Genomic DNA, 9,785 nt, shown 5'->3' with positions numbered 1-9,785 from the left:
CTGCTTGTGTTCCCTCTTTCGCTGTGTCTCTGTCAAATAAATAAATAAAATCTTTAAAAAAAAAAAAAAAAACCTGGGAGGCAGGGGATCATCTATGTACAGTACTAACAATGGTTATCTCTAGGAAGCAGTATTAGTGGTCACTGCTCTTCTTTTTTTGAAAATTGTCAATATTTTGCAGACTTTCATCAATGAGCCTGTATGGAATTTTTAATTTAAAAAAATAATAAATCAAAAGAGTGTCTTGTCTAGGGCGCCTGGGTGGCTCAGTCCATTAAGCATCTGCTTTCTGCTCAGTCATGATCTCAGGATCCTGGGATCAAGCCCTACATGGGACTCCCGGCTCAGCAGGGAGTCTGCTTCTCTCTCTCCCTCTGCCGGCGCTCGCTCTCTCTCTCTCTCTCTCAAATAAATAAATAAAATCTTAAAAAAAAAAAAAAAGTGTCTTGTCCAAAGTAAGGGATATTATAGCAGACAGTTAGTTACACCCCAGTATCATCCCAGTATCCCTCTTCCTTCTTAAGAGAGCCTTCATTTTTTGGTGGGCACAAGAACACCTAGTTCCCAGCCTCCCTTGCAGCTAGGAGAGTCGTGGGATGGAATTACCAAGAGATTATGAGTGAAGAAATTGTACTGGGTGACTTCCAAGTAAAAGGATTTAAGGTGGATGGTTTTGCCTGGCTCGTCAGGCACAGGTGGAAAAGGAGTTGCTGCACAGAGTCGTTGGTGGGATTTGGTGGCAGAGAGACAAGGAGACTAAAGGTGACAGCTCAAGGAACAGGCCATCCCTGGCCCCAGGGAGACCCATTTGTGCTCAGGCACTGTAGGAGGTGCTACCAGAAGTTCCTCTGAAGATCAGACTTGGTGCTGAAGGACCTGAAAGCAGAGAGAGAGTAGAGCCCGTTGCGGGCAGCAGGGCCCTGTCCTGGCTCTCCCCAGCCCTTCCTATTTGGGCAGTGTGCAGGTGGCCTGCAGGAATCTCTCCCCAGTTCCCTTAAGGTGACATCTGTCAATGGTCTCCATGCCTGGTGGCTTTCCTTACATGCCCAAAGCTCCTTGATCAGCCTGTCCTTTAAATAACCAAAATCACAGGACTGTGCAGCTGGACAGTCTCGTCCAGGATTAGAGGCCTCCTAAACGCTATAAGAATGCCTAGCATTTAATGGGAGGATAGCCACTCATCAAAAATCATGGTGTGTTTTCCCAGTGTTGGGTTCCATGCCATGCTAGTTCCAAAAACTGGGATGGCGAGGGGGCATTTCCTATGGCCAAATATATTTGGGAAATACTCCGTGCGCTATCCTAATTTAGGAAACTCACACTGCATAGTAACATATCAGAAGTTCTGAAAATTCCTGCAGTAAAAAGAAACTTTTATACCTTAGTATGTTTCCAAATTATTGAACCATGACTGCTCCACCTGAACCAAATCAGGGCCTGGACAGGTGACGAACTGAGCAGGGCACCCAGGAGCCTGGAGAAGGCACGCCTAGGGAAAGGGCCAGCTACCCCTCTGCCCTAGTCTATTGCAGACCTGTTGGGGCAAGCTGACTGTTCAAGAGAAATCTCTGAAGTCTGTGAACAGCTATCAAGTTTTAATCCTTGCCAACTGGAATGGGTTGAATAGTGCCCTCCAAAAATTCATGTCTACCTGGAAACTCAGAACATGACCGCATCTGGAAATAGCGTCTTTGCAGATGTATATATAAGGATCGAAATGAGATCATACTGAATTGAAGTGGCCCCCAAATCCAGTGGCAGTGTCCTTGTAAGGATAAACTTTTCTAGTGTTAACTAATCTGATTTAATAAACACTTCCAAAATCAGCTGAGAATCCCCCTCCTCTAAGAAGGCTCCCTGGTCCCCAGGTGAAATTCATTTCTTCTCCTCCCATGTTCCCACGGCCCTTTGTCTCTGCTCAGGCAGTTGGCCCCGTCTGCTGGTTCTAAAGTGACATCTGTGCTCAACTCTCTTCCACTGGCCGCGGCATCCCTGGAGGACTGACCGTCATCTGGCTTTGGGGCCCCTAGTACCTGACCCAGGGCAGCAGATACTGAGTTCCTACTTGTTAAATTGAGTGTGTGTATTGGGTTTTATTTAGCCCCATCAACCTGAATCTAACAGAGTAGTCTAATGAATGCATCTTCCGCCAATTACCAGATTTCTGTGAATTGTGTTGCATGGATGGTTACAACAATGAGGTTGCCCTTGGGCAGGGCCACAGTTCATAGAACCCCACCCTTTTAGCCCCAGATTGAACATCATACCGAACAGATAAACTCAGGTCCTTCCCTTGGACCAGCTCCAAAAAATAACTAGGGACCAGATCTAAAAACACCCGGGAGTAGTTAGCTCCTCCCCCGCAAGGAAAGAAGGTCCAACAACCTTCTTTGGGGGGGGGGGGCGGGAAGCAGAAACTTTCCCCTTACAGAGTAGCTATGCCAAGAGAGTGTTTGGTCATTTGCAAGCTGGTGAGTTTTTTTAACTTGACTTTGCTGGTGCCTCCAGCAAATTAGAGCCACAATTACACTGTAATTTAACAGGATTAGTCATGCACACACATCCTCTGCACACAGTTCTCATTCCCCTATTAAAGGAAGCACAAGCCTGAGGCTGGTAGGTCAGAGAATTACCCCCTCATCTCTTTGGACCCCTCAGACACAAAGTGACAGATATGATACAGGACATCCAGTTAAATTTGAATTTCAGATAAGAAACAGCTAATTTTAACATAAGTATGTCCCGTGCAATATTTGAGATATACTAAAAAAATATTCGGGGGCGCCTGGGTGGCTCAGTTGGTTAAGCGACTGCCTTCGGCTCAGGTCATGATCCTGGAGTCCCGGGATCGAGTCCCGCATCGGGCTCCCTGCTCAACGGGGGGTCTGCTTCTCCCTCTGACCCTCCCCCATCTCATGCTCTCTCTCTCTCATTCTCTCTATCAAATAAATAAATAAATAAAATCTTTTAAAAAAAATAAAAAATATTCGATGATTGCTGATGTTTCAAATTGAGCCAGGGGTCCTGTATTTTTACCTAATAAAGATGGTGATACTTCTCAAGCAGGATCTAAAAAAAAAAAAATCCAAGGCCCAGGACATCTGAACTGCTTCCAGAGAGGGTCCTTCTAAATGATAGGAAGATCAGAGAAACCATAACATGGAATTATCTCAGCTATTTGGGGTTCAGAAATGACCAAATACATGGCATAAAAAGCTTGATCAGACACTCAATGCAACTTACACAAAATGTTTTTCAAGGATATAACAGCTTGGATAAAACCCATTAGCACACTTAAATTAATTCTGTACTCGGCATAATAACACATCCACTCTCCCTTACTTGTTCTTCCCAGGGGAAATACTTGACCACTTCCGTCAGTCACCTGCTTGAATGCCAGGGCATACCAACTGTGCGACAGTTATTGATTTTTGATGAATGACATAGCTCTCTCTTCCGGGCTATTACCGCTTTGTTTTCAAACCTTACTTAATTGTTCAATGATTTCTGATGTGGTTTTTTTTTTTTTCCTTTCCAGAGAAATAAATGCAAAGTGTTTATTCTCCAAAGGCCGTAAACAGAGCTTGTGGGTCTGGTTTCTATGACAACCCCACTTGATACAGCAAACCTAGATTATCTCTAATGACAGACATGAAGTTTAAATTGCACATTCTGAACAAACAGTGCTCTGCTGACCTTTTATTGAAAAATGGAATACAGGGTGATTAGCATAATGTGTTATGTAAAAAGGAAAAACGTGTATTTGTGGGCATTACGCACCGGCGATTAGCCGCACCGCTAGTCTTTAACAAACTGCTCGCCGGGATGGAGAGCTTGGGAAATTAAGATCTGCCATCTATCATTCTCAAATTCAGTAAAGTCTGCAGCAGTAATTGCACTAAACAGTTTTCAAATAACACATGATGCTGTTTCTCTTACTTATTCAATTGAGTCTTTTAGCAGGGGAGTAAGAATGGAGAAGAAAATTTTACCCATTGTACCAAAAAAAAAATAATAACTGTTGGCTCCAATAACTCTTCAGAAGCCATCTCTGCGCCTTAATCCCCTAACGTAATTCCTGGAGGAAGCCTGGGCTCTTTTGTATCCTGGCAGCAACCACCTAGAAGCTGCTCGTTAGCGGTGAGGCACAGTGGGGGTCCAGGGTTGGTTAACCAGAGACGGGCTGTAGGCACGGCCCACCCACTGATGGCGGAGACCAACCTCCATGCTCCCATCCACCACAAAATGCCCAAGGACTGGAGACTTCGGGCTCTAGAGAAAACCACCTGGTTCAAATCCTGGCTTTGCCTCCTACCTCCTTGTGACCTTGGGCAGATTCTCTCCGAGACTCAGTTTCTTCTTCTGCACCATGGGAGTTCTAGCCAATGGGCATTGGGTCCCAGGGTAGGACCCACTTCATAGGATCACTGTTAGGATGACAGAGAGCCACGTGCAGTAACTGGTGGGGCCAGCTCCCAGTGACCGCTAGCTGCCTTCGCTGCTGAGGGTTCAGGTTCTGTCTTCTATTTCCATGGCAGTGTGCCCATGACAGGACTTCCCCACATAGGGCTTCTGAGCTCTCATGAGACACTATGGAATACAGAAACAACATTCACTTGTTCCTTTGACCACATCCGCTGGGCAGGGACGCGGCGCTGACCACATGGTCAAACCGAAGCTGGCTCTGTGCTCTTAGCTGTGGGACTTCATGCGTGTCTTTCAATCTCTATGAAGAAGTAATCTTTACTGGATCCTCGTAACAACCCTGGATGAAGGAGGTTATTCTCATCATCCTCAGTTCACAAATGTTTAACCGAGGTGCCCAGCGACGGCAAGGCGGCTGAGTGGGGCGCATGGAATTTGTCATAGCACTGTGAGCTGTCAGATGCCTCACCCACATGCTCTCGCTCGACTCCCCGCCTTGTGAGGCAGGTATCATAGTGACCCAGGTGTCTTCAGCCACCCCTGCAGGTGGGGTCCATCTGTGGGCCCTGAGACCATGGAGCCTGCTTCTTGCCAGGTCACAGACACCATCCTCAAGAGTCTCAGCTTCACCTCGAACCTCTGCCCGGTGGCTGGGGGTGGGGAGAGGGAGGCTCCCTGGAACCCCCGGGGGCGAGCATGGGCTCAGGCACAATCTGCCACCTTTCTCCCCTCTGGCCTCCTCCCTCCTGCCCACATGCCCTTCAGGAAACATGTCTCATGCTGCCCCTTGGGCTGGTGTTCAGACACCATCTCCCAGAGCACAAAACCCATGAGGTGCCAACCAGCTGTGTTTCCTTCCCTCTCTGTATGGCAGGCTCAGACAGTGCAGGGGCCCTCCCAGTCAGGGTCCCACGGTGTCCCCAAGGCCCGAAGCAGCATTGCCTGAGCCCCATGTCTTGCAAAAGCAACTACTTCTGTTTCCTGCTTCTAGAAAGGCCCAAAGCCTTGGAGCCAAGGATGAAGGCAGACAGATCCTGTACTCCCTCCCCAGGCCCCTCTCAGCCCCAGGCACACCGCACCCCAATCTTGTTCCTCCTCCTTGGGCCAAATAGAAAATATCCTTCAAGCATATGGTTTTTTAATTTCTTGCCTGCCTAATGACCTCAAATCCAAACAGCCCCTGTGAGGCAAGACAAGATGGTTGGGCTATTATTATCCCCATTTCTCAAAGAAGACACTGGTCTCAGGCTTGCCAGAGGTCACACCAAACTAATAAAGGGTACAGCCAAGGCCTGAACCTCATGGGGCTGACACCAAACCCATATCCAACATCTTCCCAGCCTGTCCCTCAGTTCTGGTAAGAGCTGAAGTGTCTGAATTCCACAGGAACACAGGAATTGTATAAACCTCCAATTTTTTCAGTCACCAACCAGTTACTTTTAGTTTGGGTTTCTTTTTTTTTTTTTTTTAATTTTTAAGTAAATTCTCCACCAACATGGGACTCGAACTCATGACCTTGACATCAAGAGTCGCATGCTCTACTGACTGAGCCAACCAGGCACCCCTTGGTTTCCTCTTAAAGCACAGGGTCTCACTGGCACCGACAATTGATTCTCCTTCAGAACATAACTGCAAACAGGACCCTAAGGAATGGAGCTGCAAACTGTTTCACGTTTAGAGAGCCGCCACAGGCCAATGGATACGCTGCTGAACAGGCTGTCACAAGCAGTGTCTCTGGATGGGCCAGGGCTCGTGTCTTGGGCCCTGAGCCCCTTCCCGCACTGTGAGCTCCCTACCTCTACCTCCCTCCTGTCAATAGACACAGTGACCTCCTCCCAGCAAGTGCCCTCCTGGGTAACTCAGGTACTCCCAGCTTCTGTGAGAAACTGTCCTTTCTCCCCTAGAGTCGACCCTCCTCATCCCTGAGAAAACACCAGCTTTCTCCAGGAAGCTGGAGCAAACTGCATTCTACCTTTGGTGCAGGTTTCCCAGTTAGAATCCAGAGGTGGGCAACCACAGTCCCCAACCAGCTGTACCTGAAACACAGCGGTTCTGTGAACCTGCACACAGGACAGCCCTGAGGTTCAGGACCCTTGAGAAGAAGCCACAGCTGTCCTTCCCGGAATGACAGAGAGCATGGGGCTGGAGTCTGCTCCAGCATTTGGCCGCAGATGGAAGCGGAGGCCTGGCCTGAGAGAGAGCAAGGACCTGGGAGGGCAAGGGAGGGTGTTTGTTCTCCCTTCCTAGAACCAAACTGGTCCAAAACCAGCAGCAGCTATAAGTCACGCTGGTGACCTGCACCCTCTGGAAAGCACGCGCTGAGAAGGGTTCCCTCTGGGGTTTTCTTCCCCAAATCCATCACCTCAGTCTGCTCATGAGAAGACATCAGGTAAACCCAAACTGAGGGACAGTCTATGAAATATCTGACCACTTCTCTTCAAAAGTGTCCGGGTAATGAAAGGCAGGGAAAGATGGAGAAAACGGTCACCAGTTGGAAACATGTGATGATTAAAAAATAAGGACAGAGTGCCTGGGTGGCAGAGTCTGCTAAGCATCCGACTCTTGGTTTTGGCTCAGGTTGTGATCTCACAGTCGTGGGATCAAGCCCTGCCCACCTCGGGCTCAGCATCAATGGGGATTCTGCCTGAGATTCTTTCTCCCTCCCCTTCTGCCCCCCCGCTCATGTTCACGCTTTCTCTCTCTCTCTAATAAATAAATAAAATCTTTAAAAAAATAATAAGATAAGGACACATGACAACTACAAGCAAAGGAGGATCTTGGATTCAATCCTGGAACAGAAAACGGACACCAGTGGGAAAAAATGGGGAGATTTGAATAAAGTCTGCAGCTTAGTTAATAGTACCAGCAATGTTAACTTAATAGTTTTGATAAATGCATGATGAGTATGTAAGCTGTTACCATGAAACCAGATGAGGGCATACAGGAAAACTGCATTACCTTTGCAACTCTCAGCTAAACCTAAAATTATTTCAAAACAAAAAGTTTTCAAGTGAACCCCCAAAATATATATATATATATATATATATATATATATTTTTTTTTTTTTTTTTTTTTTTAAACTTTGCCTTCTCTTAACGGTGCTTCAGGGCAGACATCAGACAGCCTGGGCTCCACAAGAGAGTCCTCGAAGTGGTCTTTCCTCTCGCCGTGCCCCTGGCCCTTTGCCTTGTCTCTCAGTTGTTTGTCCTGCCTGCCCAGCCCGCCCCCCATCCTCATCTGTGGGTCTCAAGTCCCTGTCCCTCTTCCACAAGGAACAGAGCCCATCTCTGGGAGGAGAAAGGACGTCAGACCCAATGTCAGATCATTTAATTCTCAGGAGGCTGAGCCCATCCCCCAGCATGGGCAGCCCAGCACCAGGCGTGGCCAGTCAGCTCCCTCCCTCCCCTGGCCATAGGGACGGGTTCAGATATCCGTCCTTTACTCAGTAGGGTTAGGGCTGGGACTTTTCCTAAAATTGTCTGAAAAGAGGCAGTCTTTCTATTGGGATTGTTCAGCTGGTAGAATATGAACCTGGGGCTAGGGTAGAGGGAAACCATGCGGAGAACACCACCCCCCCTTCCAGAACAAAGCCAACAGCCGAGAAAGCAGATGAGCGATGGAGACATCTGATGACTTCATTTGAGCCCCCAGGACCCAGCCCTGCCTCGAGTTCGTGTCACCACCAGAACTTCTCAGTTCCATAGCCAACGTTTTCCTCCTTGTTGCTTAAACTAGTTAGAACTGAGTTTCTGTGGCTCACGACCTCCAAAGCTGAGCCTTCCCTGGTGGTGACCTCTGTGAGCTTCTCTTCCCTTCCCCAAGGCTCCCACTTCCCTTCCACCAGCCCTGGCGCCAAGTGCATGTGAAGCAGGAGAGACAGGACAGGTTCCAGCTCGGCCTCTGGGGCCTGACCGGACATCTGTTTGGGTTTCCCCAGAAGCAGACCCTGAGATACGGAAGCACAGGGAGGGGGGTGAATAAATGAGACAGGGAAGGTGTGTCCCTACATGGGGTTACGGCCATTAGTGACCGGGGCCCAATCCTGCCAAGGACCCCTGAGAGAGGGTGTAGATGCTTGCCCACCTGAGGGCCAAGCAAGCGAAGGGTTGACACACCAAATTTCATCCTCCCTGAGTTGAGGGCTGCTCCTGGAGACATTAGTTAATTAATTAGCATTCCTGGCCAGCCTGTGTGCAGGGCGAGTACACGCTCAAGTAGGGCAGCAGGTGCTTCCAGGACGGACTCATCAGTGTTCACGGAGACGTGAGCGCCCGGGGAGGCGGGCACAGCCCAGTAGCAGCTGCTACATCCGCCGACCACATCGGGGGACCGGGCTTGTGCTCAGTTGTCCAGCCTCTGAGGTATCCCCCTGGTTCCCCTCCCCGATTCCCAGGCCCTGTGCACTGCTTTCCTGTCAACACCTCAGATCTCCAGTGACAATCACTTGGGACCACACCCTGTGGACACAGGCACACTCTGTGCAGGGCCTCTGTGTTCCTGCAGATCTGGCCCCACTCACACTGGAAGGGGAGGGGTGCCCCATTCTGTAAGAGCTAACCTGGTATTGCCTGGCTCTCTGACCCCACAGCACCTGCCCCTTCTCAGTCGGACACCTCTATCCCCAGCTCCCTTCCTTTCCTCCATAGGACCCCCACCCCCTCACCAGAGTCCCTCATCCCCATCTTCCTTCAGCTTCTGAAATCCCACCTCCTCCATGACACTTTCCCAGTTTTAACCTCCCTGGAGAAAAAGCAAATCAGTGGTCATTTGACTGGAAAGGACAGTTTCTTTACAAAGGATGCTAGCCCAAGTGGCTCTCTTTCTGGAAGAAAGTACCACTGGATGGTACTGGATACCTACCTGAAACTATTTGCAAGGGCTCCTGGGTGGCTCAGTCGTTAAGCGTCTGCCTTTGGCTCAGGTCATGATCCCAGGGTCCTGGGATCGAGCCCCGCATCAGGCTCCCTGCTCAGAGGGAAACCTGCTTCTCCTTCTCCTACTCCCGCCACTTGTGTTCCTCTCGCTGTGTCTCTCTCTGTCAAATAAATAAATAAAATCTTTAAAAAACAAAAAAAGAAACTATTTGCAAAAATAAGTTCTAGATGGAATGAATGTTCACATGTAAAAAAGTAAAACAATTAAAATCACAATTTAGGAGACAAGAAAATGTAAGTTAGGCACTGGGGAACCTTTTTACTGGAAAGAGAAAACTCAAAGTTAATGAAAGAAATTTTAATCAAAAATATTAAACATTCTTCAATAGCAGAGGATATAAGTAAACAGAAAAATTATTGAGTAGGAAAAATATTTACATTTGAGAAATAAAGAGTTACTATCTGGGGGCGCCTGGGTGGCTCAGT

At 48.3% G+C, this 9,785-nt stretch overlaps 1 long non-coding RNA gene across 1 annotated transcript in view; it reads right to left on the bottom strand.

Moving 5' to 3' along the window:
• Positions 1-3,263: 3,263 nt before the first annotated feature.
• LOC145722128 (uncharacterized) overlaps positions 3,264-9,785 on the bottom strand; it is a 59,319-nt gene continuing 52,797 nt past the window's right edge. Inside the window, exons 3-4 of the long non-coding RNA XR_014146169.1 lie at positions 9,286-9,456; positions 3,264-4,765 (exon numbers count right to left, since the gene is read on the bottom strand). This is a non-coding gene — a long non-coding RNA (uncharacterized LOC145722128). The remainder of the gene's footprint in view (positions 4,766-9,285; positions 9,457-9,785) is intronic.

The sequence above is a fragment of the Leptonychotes weddellii genome, chromosome 6, assembly GCF_054177405.1.
Source record: "Leptonychotes weddellii isolate Sample4059 chromosome 6, ASM5417740v2, whole genome shotgun sequence".
In the NCBI taxonomy this organism is placed as follows: Eukaryota; Metazoa; Chordata; class Mammalia; order Carnivora; family Phocidae; genus Leptonychotes; species Leptonychotes weddellii.
Note: the sequence above shows the minus strand (reverse complement) of the source record. Positions and strands in the feature narration are given on the sequence as shown.